Source organism: Vidua macroura, chromosome Z, assembly GCF_024509145.1.
Source record: "Vidua macroura isolate BioBank_ID:100142 chromosome Z, ASM2450914v1, whole genome shotgun sequence".
NCBI lineage: Eukaryota > Metazoa > Chordata > Aves > Passeriformes > Viduidae > Vidua > Vidua macroura.
Genome location: NC_071611.1, coordinates 39,417,417 through 39,443,066, shown reverse-complemented (window position 1 = coordinate 39,443,066; position 25,650 = coordinate 39,417,417). Strand labels below are relative to the sequence as shown.

Here is a 25,650-nt window from a genome sequence, read left to right as displayed (position 1 = left end):
ATGTGTTTGAGTCACTATGGAAAAACACATGGTTCTAGCAAGCAGATGCATGCAAGGCTGTCAGAGATACCCTGGCCAAATGGAGGATGCCGGTTAGAACAACAAAGACTGGCAGCTTTGCCCCATGCTTTCTCCAAAGAATTGCTTCAGATGGAGGCTAGGGACCCTGTTATATCATGCAATCTTTTCTTGTAAGGCATTCCATGCTGCAAGCATAAACTGTTCATTCAAACACTATTAATATACTTCTTGGGAAAGGGAGTCCTGGCTTCGAGACAATGCATCATGAGCTGCATTAAAGGCAGGCCAGCAGGGTCCTATAGGAGACAGGGCAGCACCAGTTGTTTGTGCTAGAAACAGCAGAGGAAGATGCAGAGCAGTAGGACTGGATTACATAGCATAAGGACTGAAAAGGGGAAATACGGATGTCATTGGGTCTCTAATGGTTTGCCAGCTATTATAGAAGCTGCTCTTTTGATCTTGACAGAAAAAAAAAGCCCTCACTAATAGGAAAAGTCTGAGCAGCAATAAAAAAAGGCAGAAAAAAGAAAATAAAAAGATACAAAAAGAAAAAAAAAAAAGCCCTACTGCCACAAGCTATTGGAGTAAAATGTTGTTCAGATACAGCCAAATGTCCTGTGTGCCCCATTAGACTGCATCTTAAACAGAGAATTTTCTTTCACACAGAAATGAAGACTATCTAAGCACTATTGTGAAATCCAAGGAAGCCCTTTTGCTAATCATAAAAAGACTGAAATCAAACCAATGAAAAAGCCCTTTTTAAAAATGAGGTGGCTGATCTTGGTTGGTTGCCAAACAACCAGACATCCACTCTTATGCCCCTCTTCAACAAGACAGGAGGCAAATTTAAAAAACTGGTAGGTTGAGAAAATGAGAGGGAAATCACCCACCAATTACCATCTCAGGCAAAATAGATTAAATATGGGTAATTTAATTTAATTTATTTTAATTTAATATAATTTATTGCCAATTTAATAGATTTGGATGATGAGAAGAGACAAAGACAAAATTAAAATAATACCTTCTTCCTCCTATCTTTTTTTATATATATCCAGCCTGAACTTCATTCCTTCATTCGTGGAGTCCTTTACTCTCCACCAATAAGTTGGACCAGGGGGAATTGGGGAATGGAGGGTTGTAGTCAATATACACTAGTTCGTCTCTGTTACTCCTTCCTTCCTCTGCTGCTCCCATGTACTGTTCTTCTGCTCCAGCACAGGTCCTTCCCTAGGGCTGCAGTCCCTCAATGACTGCTCCAGCATGGCTCAGTCAGAAAAAGCCAACCTGTGCCAGCGCAGATCTCTTCTCTGGCTGCTGTGTGGGTATGTGCCCCAACATGGTCTCTCCTACGAGTTGCAAAAGAACACCTGCTCTGATGCCCAGAGCGCCTCCTCCCTTCTTCTCACATGCTGGTACTCACACTGCTGTTTTCTCACTTTTTCTTTCATTACTCCTCACACTGGCATGAAGTGTTTTACCGTCTCTTAAATATGCTTTCACAGAAGTGCCCTCAGCTTGGTTGATGGGCTCAGTGGTGTCCTATGGTGGATCTGCTGTGGAGCCAGCTGTGTTTGGCACAGGGCAGTCCCTGACCTTTTCTTGCAGAGGCTAACACTTTGACACCTACATCCGGTATGTCCTCTGGCTTTTAAGATGTGAAAGCAGTAAAGCCTGTTCTGGCTGCCTGACTCTATCTCTTTTCTGTCTTTAGCTATGAAAATATGGGTAGGAGGAGGAAGATGAAAGAAATTTGCAAGGGGTGAAGAGAGCAGGTTTAGAGTCTTAAGACCAAGTAAAAGACAAGGCAAGAACACTCATGGTGCTGCAAAACTTATGCATGATATTTCCTGCTCTGTAACCATCAGTTACAGAGTTAAAGTTAGTCTTAGGCTTGGCAACAGCTTAGATGTGGGCCAGGAGACACAAACAGCCAGGGCCATTGCACTTTACTGTCCTTTCACAGACTGTAAAGCATTCAGCTGATTTCCAGTATTTTATCCAGGCTTGTATCAAGTTGATTTTATGGATAATATCAGTAGGCCTTAAATAATCTGACAGTGCAACCAGGTAACTGGTTGAAGCTGTCATCAGAATATGAAGTCATTCCATATGAGAGCAGAGCTGAGCACAGGCAGCAAGAATCAAGGTCAGAACATTCATTTTTTGACTATAAACCTCTGCATGGGAATAAGCTAGCATCACAGCCTATGGGAAGACTCCAGTCCTGAGTCTTTAAATATGAAATATGTAAATCTCACTGCTTCATGGAGTATATAACAGAGCTGAACACTAACTGTTCCAAGTAGCTTGTAAATTACCAGAGTATGATGCAATGTTTTCAAGACTTCTCCAGAGTACAGCTATAGTTATATATTTCTTAACAAAATTTCTATCTCAGCTGGTAATGTTGGAAAAAAAGAGTGATATTAGGAGAGCAATGATCACAGAAATGCAAAGTTAGTGGATGAAGTTGAGCATGATTGCTACAGGAAAAGTTACAGCATCAGAGCTTGCCAAAAGTAAAATAGCTCCAAGCCTTTAATGAGTACCTTGTGGTCAAATGATACCAACTGACTTCTGGGTCAGAAGGAACACCCAGAAACATCTCTAAAAAGGCAGAATAACTAATACAGAATGCATGAAATAAGGCCCAGAAGGACCTTTCACCTTCCCAAATTAATACTCCATTACTAATACCCTAGTACCTGAAAAATTATATGGTCTATCTGCAGATGCTATTAAGTTCACAAAACCAGTGCGCTCAAGTATAGGAGGAGACTGAATTCAAAGAAATGTTCTTTCCTTGAATTAAGTCTTTCCATGGCTTCAGCTTTTCCTCTTAAGCACTGGGACAACATCTTCATGCTCTGAAAGCAATGGTTCTTAGATTGCCTTATCCTAAAACATGCCATTTCTCTAAGCCCCATCATTCCCTAGAGCAAGTGAGGGCCTCAGCTTCTCTCAGATAATTCTTCAGGACCTGAGACTGTTCCAATGAGAACACCACCTAACAAGTCCATTATTCCTTGTCCTTAATCCAAAAAAGTTTTTTTTTCCTTTAGTGCTCTTTTTTTCTTATTTAATTCCAAGACCTGACTACACAAGTGTGTCATTCTGGCAGAATCTTTGAAGTGCATTTTTATGGAGAAAGCACAGCTCTCAAATGCTTTGTTGAAAGATGTTAAGACACTTGATTGTCTTCAGGTTTGTTCTTCTCACAGGTCCTTTAAAGCTTCATGAATGCACACAGTAATTTCACAAAATCCTATCTTTAATAATTGCACTTCACAGACATAAGCATATGCAGTCTCCAAAAAGTCATTACATTCTTCTTGTTGTTCAGCAGATCCCTGTTCAGCAGTCCTCTATGCATCACCTTCTTTTCCTGACCCAATGAAATTTAAAACTGGAACAAATCATACTTACACACAGAAAAGAGGAACAGCTGCAGATGTTGTTGCTGCTCATAAATTATCCTGTTCCAACCCTCTGCCATGGGCAGGGACACTTTCCACCAGACCAGGTTACTCAAAGCCCCATCCAACTGGACCTTGAACACTGCCAGGGGTGGGGCATCCACAACTTTTCTGGACAACCTGTGCCAGTGTTTCATCGTCCTCACAGTAAAGAAATTCTTCCTATATGTAATGTAAAGCAACTCTCTCTCAGTTTGAAGCCATTCTTCCTTATCGTGTCACTACAAACCCTTGTGAAAAGTCCCTCTCCAGTTTTCTTATACCCCTTTAGGTATTGAGAGGCATTATCAGGTCATCCCAGAGTCTTCTTTTCTCCCAGTTGAAAAACTCCAACTCTTTCAGCTTGTTTTCATGGGAGTGGTTCTCCATTCCCCTTGTTTAGGGGGATGGAGAGTGAGTTCCTCTGAGCTCACTCCAGCAGGTCCCTGTCCCTCCCATGGTGGGAGCCCAGAGCTGGATGCAGTGCTCCAGGTGGATCTCAGCAGAGCAGAGCAGAGGGACAGAATGCCCTCCCTGCCTTGCTGCCCACGGGGCTCTGGATGCAGCCCAGGACACGTTTGGCTCTCTGGGCTGTGAGTGCCATGGCTGGGCCATGTGCAGCCTCTCACCCACAGCAACCCCAAGCCCTTCTGGGCAGGGCTGCTCTGGGTCTGGTCATGCCCACCCTGTGTTTGTGCATGAGGTTCTCACAGTCCCAACTCTCCAGCCTGTCCAGTCCCTCTGGATGGCTCCCTTCCTTCCAGAGAAGACCACACCACACAGCTCGGTGTCATCAGTGAACTTGCTGAAGGTGCCCTCCATCCCCCTGTCCCTGTCACCAACAAAGATATTGAACAGTGCTGGTCCCAACACTGTCCCCTGAGGGACACCACTTGTCACTGGTCTCCATTTGGACATTGAGCAGTTGATCCTGCCAACTCCTTATCCACTGAATAGTCCATCCACCAAGTCCATGTTCTGAGACAAGAACGTTGTGGGGAACATCCAGTGTCAAATGGTTTCCACAACTCCAGTCATTCTTCCTTTAACGACCAGTATCATAAACCCATTGTAGAAGGCCACTATATTTTTCAGGTATGATTTGCCCTTACTATATTCCCCTGCAAATCCCCTCTGTTTTTTTGCCCACTGCAAATCCCCTCTGTATTTTCCATGTACTTTAGCACAACTTCCAGGAGGATCAGCTCCATGATCTTGCTGGACACTGAGGTGAGACTGGCCAGCCTGTAGTTTCCAGGCTCTTCTCTTTTTAACCCCTCTGGGTTATGTTTCTCATTTTTTATAGGCAGTAGGAACTTTACTGAACTGCCACTACTTCTCAAATATGGTGGCTAATGGCTTAGACACTTCATCTGCCAGTTCCCTCAGGACCCACATACACATCTCATCAGGCCCCATGGACCTGGTCACTTTCAGGTTCCTTAGATGTCCTTGAACCTGGTCTCCTATGACAGATGTTTCTTCATTCTCCCTGCCCCTCCTTTGCCTTTTGCAACCTGGGTGGTGTGGCTGGAATGCTTGCTCATGACTCAGGCAAGAAAAGGGGGTGAGTATCATGGTAAGATGACGTCAAATCTGATTATCAGTTTAGAGGAACAATTTAGAGGCAGCAGTCAGCAGGTATTTTGAATTGGTTTATTTATAAAGGATATTTAAAGATTATGAAAGATGCTTTGATGCTAACTGACAAAAGCAAAATCAAAGACTTTGTGCTTTAAAGCGAGAAGTTACTTCATCACTGTAGAATGGGGGGAGTTGAGTTAGACAATGAGAGATGATGATCAAATCCCTTTGATTCTTACTTACATGAGGGGGAAGAGGAACAAAGAGAAAATTGCAGAAAACCACTTAGATATTAGTATACCTCTAATTAGAGGTATTCCTATGGAAATGGAGGCATCTTCACCATATTCAGGAGGTCGTCTAAATTTAAGTCTTCTAGGAATCTTACAAAATCCAGAATAGAAAAAATTACCTTTGCCCATATATTCAAATCTCATGCACAGGGACAGTGACTTTGAAGAAGCAAGTATATTTTCATCCTTAGAAGTATTACAAAAAAGTGGGTCTGTTTTAAATTTAATTTAAAATGTCTGGAAGACTTGAAGCAGCTACTACCAATCTAGTCTCACTGCTCTACCTTTAGCAGATGACATAATCTTAAACTGGATCTGAGTGAGAAAGGAATTCTTTTGAACTACACACGTTTACATATTACTTATTAAATATTATTTAATACGAGAAGCATAGTTTATAAACTTAAAAAAATTATAACCTCCAAAATATGTCTTAGACATATATTTTGATTTTATTCCTGTGTAGCAGAAAAATTGTTTTCTGATTGTAGTGAAAAAGGATTCATAAATCTGTACATGTAGACTGAAAAGAATGACTCAAGTACAACTTTTTTTTTTTCCCATTCCTATCTAGCCTTGGCTGATTTGCAGGATACTGGAACAGAACATTGTTCTGGAATCAATTGTACTGACTCTGGATGGCAGGCAGCATGAAGGAAGAATTACATCAGGGATATTCTCTAAGACTAGGTCAAGACTGCTGATGGAGAGCAGCATAATTATTTACTAAGTAACGACAGAGGGATTTTAAAACTTTGCCCTTTTTTAATGTGGACCAAATACAGTTTTAATACATTAAAGCAGAATAAATATTAGAAAATCGTCTGTAAAAATTAAGTCAACAGAGAGTTCTGATCACCTAAAGACATTCCTAAAGACCAAGTATATTATTTCAATTTACTTAAGAGAATAATTCCACTATGTTATGATGATAGGTACATTCTTTTGAAAGGTCAGAACATTTTAAATGTAAGTTGGTGTTAGACCACATTTTTCTTTAAATATCATTATGAATAATTCATCATTCATTAACCATGTCATAGTCATGTATATGCTAACTGAGTGAAAGACAGAACTAGAATTTTTCAAACCTATGTGTTTATGAGAAACTGAAACAGTTAATGGCTTAAACATTGCTAAAATCATTGAAGCACTTTTGCCCACTATTGCAAACTGCAAAGAACGAGCTGTTCATTTGTGACCACTGAAGCCCACCCTTCCCCAAATACATCTATTAATTGGAATTTGGACTTGAGATAAGATAAAGGAGATACACTATTGTCCAATCAGCCCAGGCCTGAGGAGAAGAATGTGTCCAGAATGATACTGGAAGAGAGACTGGGATTCTGATGGCTGCTGAAATACAAAGTAACCACCCCAGTGCAGAGGACAGCACAGCCCACCTCAAGATACAGCTGGGTATTGAATAAGACACAGAAAGGCAAACCCCTGAGGTGAGCCCTGTCTCTTTGTCCTTACTCAAAGGAACTCAACTGTGATAACTCTACTGCCAGAAAGTGCCTGATGGGCCATGATGGACTCAACTGTGCTGACATCACAGGCACTGTAACATCTTAGAAGGTGTCAAAAACACCCAGAGTGCCCCCATGATCCACAACATTACATAATTCAGTGTGAAACTCCTCACCCCAGAAGAGGTGCTTGGGCATTCTCACCTGAACCTAAACTGATATAAACCCAGAAGATTTTGTGTTCTGTGTATTTTTCTCAAGATTACTCCCACCACCCAACATACACAGTCTGCAATCATCACTTTGACAAGATTGTGACCAACAGATATGGAAATTCCAACAACCAAGACTATTGCGAGGCCTTCAAGTGGTGAGATCTCTTATCCTTTCCTTTTCTTTCTTTTCCATATATGTTTCTTAAGTCATATTTTTATGCTTTTATGTTATCATATTACTATAGGTAATAATAACCAAAAGTCTACCTTCCTACTTTCAATTGCAACCAAATTATTCTAAAATAAACTGTACATGTATAAATTTAAAAACACCTATCATTCACTCTGCCCCAAGGGATCTATTAACAAGAACCTGGGTTACTCTTCTTTGTGGGGGTTGGTCATAACAGTTTTCTGTTATGGGTGGGTGGGTCATAACAAGTTTTCTCTTGTTTTATACATGTGGGCTTTTTTAAAGGTTTTATGAATCTGAAGGAGAACCACAGTCCCTTCTGAACTCCTGTAAATACTGTGGTGTTTGTTTATGGCTGGTTAATGAATATGTGAAAGGGAGATCCTGGATCCTATGGTCCAGCTTTCCCACTCTTGACTGATGCACAGCAGACTACAAGACTGCCAACTGTGAATGCACAGCACGGCTTGTCTATGGGAACTTTCTATTAATTTTGTGTGGAAGGAGCTACCATAAAAGATGCTGTGGGTAAATTCAACTGTAGGTGACTATTTTTCTCCAAACATACCATCCCTTTGATTCTGGAGAGAGTTACTGTACTATTTGCTTCTCAACACTATGGAGAATAGAAAAGACACTGTAGGTACTGGAGGATAAAATGTACTGCAGACTCTGTCCCCAGACCCATCAAAACTTCTCTTACTACACTGCAGCTCTAGCTCTGAGCTAATACAGGTTCTTTGAAAGCTTCCAGGGTTCTAAGCACTCTCCTTCTACCTTTCCCCTAACTGGAGTGTTGGATGCCTGAGCTCAGGCTCAGCTTTAGTAATGGGGTAAAGGCCCAGCTTTTAAAGCAGCCCTTCCAGAAAGGCCTGCTGAGAAGTGTCCAGGGGTGGGCTCTTCCATTTCTCTCTACAGTGGCTTAGAAACCAAGGCCTCATTCTGACTCCACCTGAGCTGTGCTGCAGCCGTGCTGGTGCTGGGCCAAGTGCCCCAGTAATCTGGACCCTGACCCTGACCCTGAGCTCTTGGTTTGATCCCTGACATGCCTAATTTCTATGGATTATCTGTCTGTCTAGACTCAGGGCTGAACCTGACTACTGTTACTTGGCTTATTTGGGCTCTGTGGGCTGTGCCATGACACAAATTATGAACATACATATCTCTGGCACTATGCCAAACTTTCGTCTCCATCTAGTTCCTTGCTGGGCAGTATATTTTGTGTTTGAGACTACAGCTGGGGCATCTCAACAATGTGGAAGAGTGGATCAATGAAGTGGGAATTTCACTTCCCTCACACACCTTGCTCCTGACCATGTCCTCCCAGTTCTCCATGTGCCAGCTGAGATCCACACTGACAAACTACCTTGGCAAAGGCCTTCTGTCAGGCTAACAAGTTAAATCAGCTTCATAAGTGGTACAGTGAACACCAAAGATGGTGCAAAAGTGGTAGTGCTCACAGGTAGGTAGGAATAAAGAAGTGGAGGGAGGAGTGGGTGAACAGGACCTCCCCTTTTACAGAAGCATTTGCTAGCTGCACTCAGTCAAACCCAGTCTATTATATGACTGATAACTGTAAATTCAAACTATGCATTTCTCTGAGGGTTTATGAATGGAGACAGCAGAGAATACAGAAAAAGTAGCTCAGCTTCTTGAATAGAATACATAAATGTATTTGTTCTCACAAGGTTGCCTACTTAAATAAGCCACTAGCTTTGGTAGTTTAGTGAAGCAAAAGAGAAGTCTACACAGAGAAGCAAGTGAAAAGAAACAGATTAATTCTCTATTTCCATCAGAAGGTTATGTCCAGTTACATTTTAGGAAGCAGGCCCTCACTACGCATAGAGGTTACTCTGGAAAATAAATGACCCGACAATTACTGTTCCCTCCTCTTCTCTTTTGCCTTAGTTTTAATTCCAAACAGACAATATGGTATAAAATATCTCCTTGGTTAGCTTGGTTCAGCTGTAATGTCTGTGTCCCCTCTCAAGCTCTTTTCCATGCCCAGAGTACTGGCCTGTGGAGGGGGAATGTTGGAGACACAGCCTCAATGCTGTGTGAGGCTGCCTGGTGGTAGCCAAAACACTGCTGTGTCACCAGCACCTTTCTAGCTACCAGTACAGCACTCTGAGGGCTGCTGTGGGGAAAGTCACCCAACCCAACCCTTCCTGAACTTGCCAATGCCAAAAAAATGTCAAATGGCACTCTGCAGAAGGCAAGCAAGCCCCCTGTCCCACTAAACTATAGGATATTGCTATGTTGGATGATTAATGCTTGTACAGTTTTCTATATTGGAAAAGACTATTACACAAGGGATCCAAGAGTTCTGTGGGAAGTGTGTAAACCCCAGAAGTGTTATACCATCACTACTCTCCCTTGTCTGCAGACTGCAAATTTCCACAGTTTTGGACATGGTCAGAAATGTTACTGGATACTTGATTAAAAAAAAATAGGGTAAGAAAGTAAGATAATGATGTGAAAAGCCTATCTCCATTGTACATATCTGGGCAATTGAAACATATACAAAATTTCTTCTTCATAACCCTCTATTTATTTTGGCAGGTAGGTGCATCCTCTAAGCAAAGCCCCCAAAACACTTAGCAGAGGTTAACACATGGAAGAAAAGCAATAGTGCATAAAAAGGAAAGTGCAAGTTCAAGGCAATTTCCCCACTTAGCAGTGTGGTAACCTGTACTGACCTGAGCAAGACAATGACAAAACAGGGCTTTAGAAACTCAGTAATAGCTATCACTAACATGGGTAATGGTAATTATGAAGAGACATTTGAAAGGTGTGATTATACCCCTGTGCCTTTCCCCTTTCCTCACTTTTTATCCCAAGGACTTATCCCTTACTTGCACACGTTGGTAAATGCAGTCAAGAAAGCATCAGGAACATTGGCCAGACCTGTCCTGCAGGTGTTGCCCAGTCACTGTAACAGCAGGCAGCGCTTGAGGGCAACACAGCCTCCCCAGCTGCCATAAAGTGTTTTCTTCCCACAACAGGCAGCACCCTAGCTTCAAAAAGGAATAGTTCACTCTTTCATATTCTTCCCTGATATGTCAAAGGCTCCAAAGTGAGAAAATCAAATACTCCTGCATACAGGAATCAGCTCTGACCATTGCCTAGACCTGCAATGAAAGTATGTGCTAAGGCAACCAAAATAATAGCTGAACCACACAATTCCAAAGAGCTGACATTTGAGTTAAGGTAGATCTGCAATAGCTGTGATTTGTCATCCACAGACTACTCTATAGATCTGCTCTCACAGAGACAACAATTGGAGCAGTTGCTGGACAAAACCACCCTAATCAGTCAAATCACCTGCTACTATGAATAATCATACTGCATAAGCCTCTTAATTAGCTACTCAAGATTATTTTTAAAGTAGATGCTTCTTTGGCTCTGACTGTGTTGTTCTTGGAAAGTGATCTGATCTCTAATGGCTTTAAGTGAAAAGAATAGTCTTCCCATTTCTTCCTAAAGTTTATTCTCTGTTTTACATATGCTTGTTTATGATTCAGATAAGGCTATTACATTTTCATTTCTTTTCTCTCCTTGGTGTTACAGCCTCCACCTGGAATTCTTTCTGCACTCTACAACATGTTACAGAGAGATACAATACCTACTTTACAGATGGCAAACAATTGGATGGATGGGGCCTTGATATCCCTGTCCATACAGATGATTGGAGCTTGGTGATCTTAAAAGGTCCTTTCCCACACCGACCATTCCATGACTTTATTCCTTCTTGTATTTTTTTGCTAGGCTAAAAAGATTATTTTTGTGATATCTTCTTGTAAGAAAAGCTAATAGTATAGTGTTGCATTCCGGGTTGCATTCAGATTAGGGGTTTTGTAAAGTTAGTTAGCCAGTTCTATGTACCCCTGTGTTTCCCCCTGCAATGGTTCGCTCCAGGTTGCCTGCCATTGGAGCTTCCCTATGTCACTCCTGTAACCACCCCTTGTTTGTTCCTGAAACTTCCTTGTCAGTCACCCCATCCCCGCATCCCTGTTTGTCTTGGAGCCCTGTATTCACCCCCGTCGTGTTCCTGTTGGTTGCGTGGCCCACGTCACTGCCATGTTACCTGTCCCCATTGGGCGGGAAGGCTTCTGCCCGTGTCTGCCCGCCCCCTATAAAATCCCATGAGCCCTCGGTCCCGTTGCCATTTTGTCCATGCGGTGCTAGGGAGCAGCCACTGTTCTCCATCATAGCTCCATGTGACAATAAAAGCTCTCCAGCCAACCGCAAGGACAAGGTGCACCTCCTTCGCCCCTCTGCCTCGCCCCAACTCTGGCCACGGAGTGTGGCCAGCCCCCGCTGGTGCACTGAATGCCACAGTGCCCGGGCCATGTGTCCCGCTGAGAAACAGCGCCTTTAGCCAGGCTCTCCAGAGCTGCCTGGGACCGGGGAAAACAACACAACGCCGCAGGTGGCGCCCAACCGTGGGGCCACAGCCAGCGAAATAGCCGGCGCAGTTGGAGTTTCACCGGAGGCACCCTGAAGCCACACGGAGAGCCACCGTCCCCGCCACGGGGCTGCATCGCCAACCAGTGAGCACCACTGAGCCGAGTGAACTGCGGTCCACACCGGAGCAGTGCCTCGCGCTGGACTGAAAACTGGAGCGCAGACTCCACGAAGTAGGTCAGTGAAGACTCCATCACCCCCGAGGAAAGCACGCAGTGCTTTCCCCATGTGGGAAGGAAGCACAATTTTTCACGGCTGTGAAAGCCAAAGAGAAGCTGTTTCCGGGAACGAGGACTCTGGATGCAGTTTTTGTTTGCGGAGACTCCGGTTTGATGAGTATATAAGCGGCAGGGGGAACCCAGCTAATACTCTCCTTCACTAGGGTGGGCTTTGCTGCGATCCCGACATAAGGGACACGTTGTGTACAGTACAAGCGGCAGCCACCAGGGTCTTTCGCCTTTTTTGCTTTTTTTTCCACTTTTCCTGCAACCAGGGGTGGGGTTGTGTGGGCGGATTAGCATGGGGCCGTGCTAACCACCCAACAGAAGGATTTTAACATCCAAGTTAGAGAAATCCTAACAGTGAAGGGTTCTTTCCCCAAAAGTTCTGTTAAGAGTTTAGTTCAATGGCTGTGCTATTCTTTCCCCCGTGTATCCACGGAGGATGCTCGCAAAAAGGAATTTTGGGAGCGTGTAGGAGCAAAACTGGCAGAGGAAATTGAGTGCAGGGATCCCTCTGTGAAAGATTGCTTTCCTAAGATCCATCTGTTAATTTGGGAAAAGCGGAGACTGCACGGGACGCGAGCCGCGAAGGGGAGAAGCCACCAGACAAAAATGTTGTTCCCCCTGAACTCATTTCTCCACCCTCCTCTCCTTCCCCTTCCTCCCCTGGGCAGGGGGGAGTACTCTGTTGCTCCAAGGCACAGGGCAGCTACAAAAACATGGACCATGCTCCTGGCTCCTCCAAGCCCCACCGGCATCCCTGCCTTAGCCAATGGAAATTGGCCATGTCGCTGAGGAACTGATCCCAAACCCTCCTTCCAATCCCTTTTCCCAGTTAAGAATCCCAGTTTTGGTGCTACCCCACACAGTTCTGTGTCCCTGAATCCTTTTCTTTGTTCCCTTGAGGAGGCCCCAGCAGCCACGTGGCCGGTGCCTTTGTCTTCCTAAAATGGAGGACAGGCACATGAGGGGGCTTCTTCTTCCCACAGTCCTTCTCTCCCCTTTGTTCCCTTCATCCCCGCCTTTGACCCCACCCCCTTCTGCTTCCCCGTGGGCGTGGGCACCACCCTCTCTAGGCATCAGGTTGCTACCCTTCCTCCTGTTCCCCCTTGGGTGGGTGTTCCCTCCTTGCATGTTCTCCCAACCACATCATCGGCCCCGCACTCTCCCGACAGGGAGGGCTCTGTCATCTCTGCCCTGCTGTTTCAGGAAGAGGACTACCCCCATCCTATCCCTTGCACCCTGCCCCTGCGTCCTCCCGCTCCTTGGAGACTGGGGGTGGGGGAGGGGGGAGTGGAAGAGGGGGGGAAGGGGGGGAGGGGTGTGGGGGGGAAGGGGGGCAGGACCTGGTTTGTGGAATTGAGCAGCCGCTTCCCACTCCAGCCTCCTACACCAGGGGAGGGGAGAACCCTACCTGGGAACCCCTTCCCTATGGATCAATCAGAGAGATCTGTAAAACATTACGTGATTTTGGCCAAAAAAGCCCATTCTTTAAGGGCATTTTAAAACCAACTTTAACATCTAAAACAATGGTGCCAGCCTTAAACATCTGTTTAGCTGCTTGCTTATCCCATCGGAATACAGCCTGTGGGAGAGGAAGTGGAAGAAATTGGCAGCAGACTTGCTTCCCGAAATCCGAGAGGGGCCATATAGCCTTGATTTTGCGGAAGAACCAATCACTTTAAACCATCTTGTGGGTGAGGAGAAATGGAGTGAAGGGCAGCTTCAGGCTCGGAGGACTCCAATGGCCGTGCTGGACATGTCCAGGGGTGCAGCAGAGCGCACGTTCCTGGCCATGCCCACCAAGATCCGATGGTGCCCTATACAGCAATTAAACAATCTGTTGCTGAGCCTTTTGTAGACTTTGTAGACCGGGTCTGGGCACCAGTTGAGAGGCGTGTGGAGGGACCCGAAGTCCAGAACAGACTGGTCCTAGAAGTGGCATGCATGAATGACAACGACATGTGCAAAAGGATCATCTTAGCACTGCCGCTTTCACCACCCCCGACCCTTGATCAGATCATTGAGGAATGCACGCTGAAGCCACACCTGATGATGGAGGAGACCCCAAAGAAGCACAAGGACAAGCAGGTCACCTTGGCTGCTGCACCTCCAGGGGACTCAGCACCAAGGCAGTTTCCATCCAAACGCCGGTGCTTCCACTGCCATCAGGAGGGACACTTTCTGGCCCACTCTCCATTTCTAGGGACTGCACCGCCTGGGGCTGCGGGAGAAGGGAGGGGGGAAGGGAACCCCACCACTTCAAAAAACTAGGGGAAGAGCGCGGACTTGCCTCACGCGCTGACAAAAATGAGGCAAGCTGCGGTGCCGCAAGAGGAACCACAATGCACCACATAGTTCCATCTGTAAGCAGCTGCCTCTCAATTACTGACAAAAGGGAGCCTTATCAGCTCCAACTCACTAATTCTGTTCATTTTCGTTCCCAGGACCTGCAGTTCTTCATAGCAGATGCAAAGCTTCTGTCACACATCTGCTGCTGTGAAACCAGGTGGAGGGAAGATCTTTTGAACTGCAGGTACCTCGTTGTCAGGGACACGAAGCACACTCCACTAGAGATAGAGGTTCCTCTGGTAATTTCCACCCTTAATCTGAGGCTCTTCTATCTCGCAGCATGCTGTGTCCACCCCCACCCCCCTTCCTACTGAAGGGCCAAGTTATTGCACAGGCAATTCCTATTCCTCATGCTCTGTGCAATGACCTGGAACTCTCAGTCTTTTATGCTGGGAAGTTGGGAAAGGAGAAACCCCTCGTATGGTGTAAACTTAAATGCGAGGGACGTTCCATACATCTTCAGGGGATGATGGACACAGGGGCAGACGTGATGGTCATTCCACCACACAAGTGGCCATCACACTGGGAGCTGCAAAGCATATCCACGCCAGTCTTAGGACTCGGTGGGCCCCAACTGGTGAGACAATCCAAAAACATCGTCCAAATTAAGGGTCCGAATGAGCTGCTGGCCTCAGTACATCCATTTGTGATTGACAACAAATTTACTTTGTGGGGGAGAGACGCCATGTCCCAGAGGGGAGCCAAATTGGAATTTCCAGCCCCCAGCATTTTTAGGTGTGGCCACTGAGGAGCGCCCCACACAGAAATTGACGTGGCTCACAGATAAGCCCATCTGGGTGGAGCAGTGGCCACTGAGTAAGCAGAAACTGCAGGCACTCATAAAGATAGTGGAGGAAGAATTGGCAAAAGGCCACATTGTAGAAACAAACAGCCCCTGGAACTCTCCGGAGTTTGTAATTAAAAAAACCAGGGAAGGACAGGTGGTGACTCCTCCACAATTTAAGAAAGATCGGTGAGGCTGTTGAGGATATGAGCTCTCTCCAACTGGGTATGCCATCTCCATCTATGCTACCCCAAAATGACAATTTGGCTGTAATTGATATCAAGGATTGTTTCTTCCAAATCCCTCTCCATCCGGATGATGCTCCTCGCTTTGCCTTCTCTGTACCCTCCATCAACAGAGAAGCCCCTATGAAGCGCTACCACTGGACGGTACTACCTCAGGGGCTTAAATGTTCTCCCACTATATGTCAGTGGTATGTCACCAGGGTTCTGTCCCCAGTGCGTGCCAAGTGGACATCCTGTATTTTCTATCATTACAGGGATGACGTGTTGATTTGTGCCCCTGACAGTGACGTCCTACAAGAAGCTCTGGAGGACACTATTAAGGCTTTGTCGGTGGCAGGATTTGAGTTGCAGAAGGAGAAGGTACCGTTGCTGCCACCCTGGAAGTATCTGGGCCTAGAAATTAACAACAGGACAGTTAGGCCTCAACAAATTCAGATAAATAACAACCCCAAGATGCTTAATGACCTCCAGCGCCTGTGTGGATCATTAAATTGGATCAGGCCATGGCTGGGGTTCACCATGAGGGATCTATCCCCTCTTTTTGACTTGTTAACAGAAAGGGAGGGGGATGAAGGTTTAGGTTCCCCGAGGGCCCTGACCCAGGAGGCCAGAGCAGCACTCCAGAAGGTCCAGATCACCATCACGAGCAGGCAGGCCCATCGCTGTCAACCAGGGCTGCCTTTCCACTTCATCGTTCTAGGTGAGTTACCCCATTTATATGGAATGATATTTCAGTGGGACAAGGGTCAACGGGACCCCCTCTTAATAATAGAGTGAGTGTTCCTTGGCCACAGACAGTCCAAAAGTATCACCAGGTCACAGGAGCTGATGGCGCAGCTCATCATGCGGGCCAGGGCTCATCTGCAAGTGTTAGCAGGCTGTGACTTCACATGTATCCACCTCCCCATCAAAACATCTACGGGGAAGATGACCAAAGAGACCTTTGAGCACTTTTTAAGGCAAAATGAAAATTTGCAGTTTGCTCTAGACAGCTACTCAGGCCAAAATCAGATTGGACATCCTGGCCATCATTTGTTCAACACCAAATTCAAATTGTTACCAAAAGAAATGCAAAGTAAAAGACCACTCAGAGCCCTGGCAGTGTTTACAGATGGGTCAGGGAAGTCCCACAAGTCGGTGATGACTTGGAAGGACCCAGAGACTCAGTTGTGGGAATCTGATGTTAAGATAGTGGAAGGTTCCCCACAGGTGGCTGAGTTGGATGCCGTGGTGAGGGCTTTTGAGAAATTTGACCAACCTTTTAACCTGGTAACAGATTCGGCATATGTAGCAGGAGCAGTGTCAAGAGTTAAACATGCTGTCTTAAAGGAGGTGCCGAATCAGGTCATCTTCAGGTTGCTCACAGAATTGGTACACCTGGTTTCTAACCATGAGCATCCCTTTTATGTGGTGCATGTGAGATCACACACAGTTCTCCCAGGCTTTATTGCCGAGGGGAACCGCAGAGCAGACGCCTTGGCAGCCCCAGTACAGCTGGGGGGCCAGCCGAATATAGCTGAGCAGGCCAAGCTCAGCCATCAGCAGTTCCATCAAAATGCCCCGGGTCTGGTACGCCAGTTCAATCTGCAGCGTGACCAAGCCAGGGAAATTGTGGCCTCATGCCCCATCTGTCAGGAGGCAGCTTTACCAACACTGGGAGCAGGTGTGAATCCCAGAGGTTTCCACAGTTGTGAGGTATGGCAAATGGATATCACCAAGGTCCCTGAATTTGGTAAGCTCAAGAATGTCCATGTAACTGTGGACACCTTCTCGAGAGCAGTTTTTGCCTCAGCCCATATAGGTGAGAGGGCCATATACGTGAGAAAACACCTTATACACGTGTTTGCCACCTTGAGGTCCCAGCCACAATTAAAACTGACAATGGTCCAGCTTATACCTCCAGAGTGTTCAGTAACTTCCTGAAGGAATGGGGGGTCCAACATAAGACCGGGATTCCTCACTCCCCCACCAGCCAGGCAATAATAGAGAGGACTTATCAGACGCTGAAGCAGGTCCTCTGGAAGCAGTGGGGAGATGCGCAAGTGCTGTCACCGCACAAGAGGCTTTGCAAAGCATTATTTACCATCAATTTTCTAAACTGTTCCTTTGACAGACCAGAACCGCCAGCCCTGAGGCATTTCAAGCAAAATCAGGAGCTCCAGCTGGAAGAGCGGCCTCCAGTGCTAGTGAGGGATCCAGACTCTTAAGGAAATTCAGGGTCCATTCCCACTTTTGACTTGGGGATGGGGATATGCCTGTGTATCCACGCCCTCAGGAGTCAAGTGGGTCCCCAGGAGGCACGTTAAACCCTACACACCAGGGCAGTTAGTGAATCAAGACAATAAGGTACCTGTGGATGCAACAGATGATCCCACTGACAAGGGAGTTGCATCCAACGGTAAATGCCGCAAGGAGGGAAGGGGTTTTGCATCTCTTTAAAAAATTTTTCTTTCCAGCTACCTCAGTCTCTTTATGCCCCCAGTTCATATGTTTGCAATAAAGTTGTTTTCACAGTTCCCCTATCCCCAAACACCCAAAGAAGAACCAGCTCCAGCATCATCTCCAGGCCCTCTCCATCTGCAAGGCAGTCATCGCAGTCACAGCAGCAGAAGAAGTTGGGAGAAGAGGCCACCGCGCAAGCAACGAAGAAGTCAAAACAATTGTCTTTTTTATATTTTAAAAAGCAGGGAGATGTTGCATCCTGGGTTGCATTCAGATTAGGGGTTTCATAAAGTTAGTTAGCCAGTTCTATGTACCCACGTTTCCCCCCGCGATGGTTCACTCCAGGCTGCCTGCCATTGGAGCTTCCCTATGTCACTCCTGTAACCAGGAATTAACCCCCTGTTAATTCCTGAAACTTCCTTGTCAGTCACCCCATCCCCATGTACCTGTTCCTCCCAGAGCCCTGTATCCACCCCTGTCGCGTTCCTGTTGGTTGCGTGGCCCACATCACTGCCATGTTACCTGTCCCCATTGGGCGGGAAGGCTTCCGCCCGTGTCTGCGCGCCCCCTATAAAATCCCTTGAGCCCTCAGTCCCGTCGCCATTTTGTCCATGCGGCACTAGGGTGCAGCCACTGTTCTCCATCATAGCTCCATGTGACAATAAAAGCTCTCCAGCCAACCGCAAGGACAAGGTGCACCTCCTTCGCCCCTCTGCCTCGCCCCAACTCTGGCCACGGAGTGTGGCCAGCCCCCGCTGGTGCACTGAATGCCACAGTGCCTGGGCCATGTGTCCCGCTGAGAAACAGCGCCTTTAGCCAGGCTCTCCAGAGCTGCCTGGGACCGGGGAAAACAACGCAACGCCACAGTATAGTAAGAATAGAAGCTTTCTTTGTACCTGATCAAATTTTAATCCATGTTCCTTGAATGAGAACAAGTAGAACTTCACAAATTACTTTGACATTTTCACTAGAACTTTGAATAACATCATTAACACTCCTCTAATTCCACTAGAAGTAATTCAGCTACATCAGGCCAACACTCCTAGACTTGTGCTTGTCAAAGTAATTTGTCTGTGTTTCCAACTAATGAGCTGCTGGCTGAAACAGTAATTTTTGTTATTAGTCCAATCTCAGTCATTGATTTAAACAAATACTGAAGATTCAGATCCAACACTCATCCTGAGGAATTTCAGAGCTAAATCTCATCTACACTAGAGCTTTCCTTTCATTGCCAGTGTTATTATGTACTGAGGTACAGTCCTACAAATTATTTTCTAAATCCCACTTCTCAATCTTGCAGTTTCCAATCTGTAAAGAAAAGCTGTTTTACTGAAGTTGTTATGATTTACTGCACTTGTATGTAGACAGGTATCAATCAGTCTAGCTCAAATAGCTTCAATATTTCATTCTGCTCAGAGCTTCTTTTGAAGTTCCCCATATATTCTAAATTAGTCTAGCCAGTACAAAGCTGTCTGCATAATTTTCTTCCAACATCTCCTTTAATATAGATTTTATATACACAACATTCTTGAGTCATCTTGTAATATCTGAGAATAGATTTTATGATTACATGCTCCGTTTTCTTATACCCCTTCCACACAATTATGCAATGGAGACCCCCCATTACCCAAAATTAGTAGGTGACTTAGGAGCTCACCAAATCATCAGTGGAAAGAACTCTTGTGCAAAAACCTTGAAAAACACAAACATCTACTGAAATCTGTGTTTATGAATTGAAAAACAATGCTAAAACCCAACTCTGTGTGTTGTTGTGTGTTGCTGTGTGTTAGCAATTTGCGTCACTGTTCTAAGATCTGTAGGCAGTATATTTTGCATTAGCAGCCTGGATTTCTGTCACTGTAGCTAAAACACTCTTGGTTTTGTGGTTCTCAGATCTGGTATTGTCTTACAAAAGCTGGTTTTAGTCCAGATGTTTATCAATTCATCATTTCAACTCCATCAAAAATCTTCTGCAATTTTAAAAGCGAATGTTTGGTGTTTTTTTAAAAAGCTGAAATATTTGATTTCTCACATATAGTTTCAAGTTATATACTCAGATTTGTTTCTTCTGTTCAAGGAACAAAATTCTCACAAAACCCATGAAGTTACATACATTTACATCAAAATTAAAATGGCAAGCAAACACACACTGCTTTTTTGAGAACAGATTATTGTAAAAAAATAGCTTTTTGTCTGATGATACTAGTTTATAAAGAAATACAAAGTTTTCAGATGGCCTTTCAGGCTTTGCTTGTTCAACTTCATTACATAAACCTGAGGAAAAAAATCAAAAATAAATTGCCTACATATATAGATTTAGTACTATGTCTATGTGAAAGAAAAAAACCAAACAATAAAATAGCAAAATAATACACCCAGTTCAAAGCCACAGGGAGCTTTAGTGTATTAAATAAAATTTAGTTGCAAATAATTTTTAAGTGGATTTGATCCTAAATCTGCTTCTTAACAAAGTCTGAAGTGCTTTTGCAAGAGTTTCCACTGAAGTATTTCCTTTCAACTCTGTGTTTTGTTTCATTAAATACAAAACCAAGTGGACACTTACTAACGTCTAGGTTGTTTATTCCAATACTGAAATAATGTACCTGCCTCACCGTTTAACTTCAAACACTGAAAAATAATTTTCTTAGGATAATGCTGCATCTAAAATTCAGATCTAAGATTACATAAATTTTTGGTAATAGCATGATACAGAAATATTTTGTAACTCTAGGCTAATATGAATTTTATGTCACCAGTAGTTAGCCCACAACTTAAGCTTCTGATGGGTTAGTCACAGTAGGGCTCTATCCAACAACTCCACATACCCTAGTTCTTATTATGTAAACAAATCCCAAGTTATTGGCAGTCAGAGAGTTCAAGGACAAAAGGAAACAATCAGAATATGCATTACCATTTGCACATTTGAGGCTAATAGATTTCATGCACTTAATCAAATAACTCAAGATAATCTGTTTCATCTAGAGAAAGGGCTGAAGTAACTGATTTTACCATGGTCTGTTCTCAGGCAGTCTCCACTGATTTCAGAAACCTTCTTTGACTCCAAATCTCCTGGCTAAAGTACAGTGTAAAGTACATTGCCCCTGTCAATCAGCACAAAAAATATGCCATGTCAGTTGTCAGACCTGCTTCTCCCTCTGATGCCTACCAGACAATCCTTGTCATCATCCCTGATAACTCATCTTGGGGAGAATCATGCTCAGCACTGAAAGGGTGATGCTATCCTGGAAGCTGCTCATTGTATCAGCAGTTCTGAGTCAGCGATAGTCTCCTCTCTGCAAACATTACTTTCATTACTCACCACTTGCTACCTACTGGTTTCTACCTAACCAGGCTTTATGTACAAAGAGCGCTAAGCCACGGTGTGACCCAAACTACCACATTTGATTACCTCCTTCCCACTTTCATTTACCTTCATGACAATTCTTGGCCCGTTAACTCCGTGTGATTTCGTTTTCTCGTTTCTCTTTTCATCTTTGAGATTTAACCAGGCAGAAGCAAATGCAGTCAGTACTGCTCTCTCCAGAGATCTTTTGACAACACCTCTAAGAAACCTTACAGTCTTTGGAGATTTAGTGTATATTTTTCTGAACATCATTAATGTAACTGAAAACTTCAAGAACTGTTACAAATAGACAATGCTTTGGGATTTAAAGTGGTCCCTATAGCTTAAGAAGAGCTTTGTTATTCTTTTCCAATTTGGATTTGTTATGGATTAACAAAATCAAATTAAGAAACAACTGATGCAAACTAAATTTCAGCTATTCTGCATTAGATCCTGTAACCTATTCTGATCCAGCAAAGCCTGATTCTGAAAAAAAAAAAAAAAAAAAGGCTTGTCTGTGTTCTTACATTGAACTACATCTACAGCTAATGCTTCTGCTTGCTAGATCATGTCCAATTTTTGTGGGAGCTGAGAGGATTAGAGAATGTAATACAGAAAGAACAATGTATATTTGAAACCACTCAAGGACATGGACAAGATGAAACTTTACTAGTGCTGAGCACCCTTAAAAGCTTGTGAAAAGCCATTTTTTCTATGAAAAAAATCTTAAGTATACTTAAATTAAGAAGCAAATCAGTTATTTCTTATAAAAATATCCAGTGAAAAAAAATTAAGAACACCGAAAAATCTTTGGGATAGAATGATTTTTCATTTTATTTTTCTCTATAAATAGAACAACAAGATCAGCCCGTAGAGCTAGCCTGTAAGATTCACCATCATACATATTTTTTCAAAGAACAATGCAGTTGTTTAAATATACATTCTTATAATCAAATTTATTTTTTCATTCTGGTCAGTTGTAAAAGTGTCAGGGTATTGTTAAGCTTTAGAGATTTAGGATTATGTAAGTGAATAGTTTTCTAGCAGAAAGCATACTTGTAAATCAGAATTACTTCAGAATATCTCCAGGGGATCTCTAGCTTCAGCTTTGACTGGACTTTTGAACCAACTGCACTTTCCCTGCACCTGCAATCTTCATCTTTTGCTGGCATAGTGGTTTGCTCCTTGGTATCATGCACCTTGCCTGTGACATTCTTCAACTAGCTACACAAAGATACAGCCTCTGCTTGACTGTAAAATCAACACAGAGAAACACAGTCTACGTATTTTTAACTCTGGACTTCTATTTTAGGCAACACAGAAGAGAGCTTCAGTGCAAGTCATGCGACTTGATTTCAGTTGATGCATTACAGGGTAAGATATCTGCTTTGTAAAATGCCCCAGAATGTTTGCATTAACAGATTCTCTAAAGAAAAAAAACCCAAGAAAACATGACCAACTTATTGAGGCAAATCCCTTCAGCACAGCTGGGGACCAAGGCAGCGGGGAAACAAAAGGAGGAGAGGGGCACACACGTCATCTGCCCCACAGGGAACACTTGCTTGACAGGCCTGTGGCTGCTGCCCTGCATTGTGTTTGTGTCCCAGCTACTGCGAATGCTCATGAGGGCTTTGGGCCCCAGCAAAGCCGGGACTAACCCTTACTGGGAAATGCTCATGAGGGCTTTGGGCCACAAAGCCAGAACTAACCCTTACTCTGCTCTGCAGCTGAGCAGGACTGCATTGCCAGAGCAGCAGCCCAGCCTGCCAGCCAGGACACCTGGGCCTGGCTGTCACAGTGCTTGGAAAGACAGCCTCCCACCAAGCTAAACATGGGAGGTTTCCCAGGGAGAAAGCAGCAGAACCGAGGAGACCAGAGTGAGTTTTTAACCCACCAGTGATTTATCAAACCTGATGAAACTGTTCTTAGCATGACACTGATTTACTAAAATGTTTCTTGCTTCAGCTTAACTCACACTAGTAACAATAGTAGGAGGATATGAATTGCAAGCAAAAGTAAATAACTAACTAATTAAAATTATGCAGCTGAAATACAGAAATTAATAAATGGCAACAAACTCCTTAATTTGTTGATTTAATCTCTTTCAATTTTTCCCATGAGGCAGCTAACAGGGGAGTTAATGAGCTGCCAGTCATCAGTCATTGGATACTGACTGCTCCACATTCAAGAGGCTGATTAAATAATATAGGTGTTTATTTTATTCTGGCAGCACAACAGGATTGAGATTATTAGTTAGGAAGGAGATTTTGAGCAAAGGAGAGGCAATCATTCTAGTTATACCAGTCTGAAGCTATTCTCGTAAAACAATATAATATTAACTTTTTCCTTATTTGGATTACAACAGAGGAAAACACCTAAAGCATGGTATGAGGTATAAACCAAAATAGGGCACAAGATTTCAACATTCAGAATGACTACAGCTTTAACCTCTAGCGGGTCAGCACAGCTAATGGACATCCACTTTCAAAAGAAACTTCTCTCTACAGACAGTGACTGTTAGAATAAGCTTCAGCCTACTCATAAATTACAGATGTCAACCCATGGGGGAAAAAAAAGTTAATATTGTGTAGTAGGGGGTAATTTTCTTCTAGTCTTTTCTGGTGACATTGAACACTTTAAGTCAGTTTATACGGTACAACTCTTTGACTAATTTCAGCAGTCCTGACCAATAAACTCCAGGTATTTCTACTTCTCTTACCATAATTTACAGTACTCCCATAAATCTGCAATGAATTAGTTCAAGGAACAAAAATTAATCACCTTCCTTTTTGTACAGCTAATTATTTTTGTTGTTTTTTAATCTCCTTGAATAAATCAGATGAGTATAAGTCAAAGAACAAGGCAGGAAGTGGAAATGGTTTGACCTCTTATGCAATAACACTTAAATCCAACCTGTATAAAGCACTTTGTTTCAAGCAAACACAAAGGATAATACCTGTGAAGTTTTGTTTTGGGTATCAGGATGTAGCTAAAAGGTAAAATGTTAAAGCCAATGAAAAACTAGTTTTTTACTGCCTGCTATCAAAGTACTATTAAATTATGTCTGTTCAAATATCAAATGGATTGTTTATATCCATTAAGACTGTCCCTACATAGTTAGTGACCTATTGAACATAGCAGCAGTCTCTTGACAACAGTAAGCTGAAAAGCAAAACAAGAGTGGAAATACAGTAAAGACATTTTTTCAGGTACTCATGACTATTGGTTATGACCTGCAACAATAATCTCTTGTGCCTCTTTGAATAAAATCATTGATGCTGTAAATCCTAGTATAACTGTGATGACATAACCAGACTTTCATGGATTTACTAGACAGGAGTTGTAGAAAGAGTCCATCACAAAGCCAAAGAGCTTCTAAACCTGGCTGACCTTTGGCTCCACTACCTGAATCGCAGGGAATAGCCACACACTCCTCCATGAGCTGGGAACACTTAGATGTTATTTGAGGAAATCATAGAGAGATTTTTGCAGGGAGTATTAAAATCAACTAAAGACATAAAGAGCAACTTTTTTCAAGTAGCAGTAAGGATTCCCATGCAATGGGATAACAAGATCGAAGTTGGGAAAGAAAAAAATTTGGGAATATGGTGTCGATTCTTAAGCTGTGGCTATTGGTCTTCCCATAGTCAGAAAAAGAAAGTTTTAAGGTCAGGTGGAAAAAATTATCTGGGGGGACAAAATTCTACAGACACAGCAGAAATTATCTTCTGTTTGTAGAATCTAGCCCATACACTCTAGACTACCTGTCTTTGGATGCATAGTCCACATACAGTTGGGACTCCTCATATATAGAAAATGAAAATTTCAGGTTTGTGTTAAGCACTATCCACTATCAGCGGTCAGAACCAAGGCAGCAGCTCCCCAGCTACAGGGAAACAGTCCTCAACTCAGATATTGTTTACACAAGGAGAGTAGGTTACAGTGACCTCTCTTCCAAGCACTAGGGGTTTAATTATTCAACACAATGATGAACACCAATACAGCTGCTTATCTGAGCCTGCACTGCAGGGACAGGAAGAGGGAGGACAAAGAACTACTTTCCTCCTCCTTCTGGAGCATTTCAGAATTCTAGTCTGAACTTGTAAATTAATTTTTACATGAGTCAGGAAACAGCAAGCAGGTGTTCACCATTCCTTCAGCTTCCAGGATCCGCTCAGCAGAGACACAGAAGGGCTATGGAGCAGGGGAAGGGTCTGGAGCACATATGCTATCAGAACCAGCCGTGGGAGCTGGTGGTGTTCAGCCTGGAGAAGAGGAGGCCCAGGGGAGACCTTATCGCTCTCTCCAGCTCCCTGAAAGGAGGGTGTATCCAGGTGGGGGTCAGTATCTTCAACCAGGCAACTGCTGACAGATCAAGAGGACTTAGTCTAAAGTTATTCCAGATGAGGTTTAGGTTGAATCTTACAAATAAATTCTTTACAGAATTGTGATTAGATATTAGAATGGACTGCCCAGGAACATGGTGGTGCCACTATCCCTGCAGGTGTTTAAGGAAAGACTGAATGTGGCAGTCAGTGCCAAGGTCTGGTAGACACAGTGGTG

At 43.8% G+C, this 25,650-nt stretch overlaps 1 protein-coding gene across 1 annotated transcript in view; it reads right to left on the bottom strand.

The window, feature by feature from the left end:
* Positions 1–25,650, bottom strand: part of PRLR (prolactin receptor) — a 98,182-nt gene that overhangs the window by 45,518 nt on the left and 27,014 nt on the right. The window lies entirely within an intron of this gene.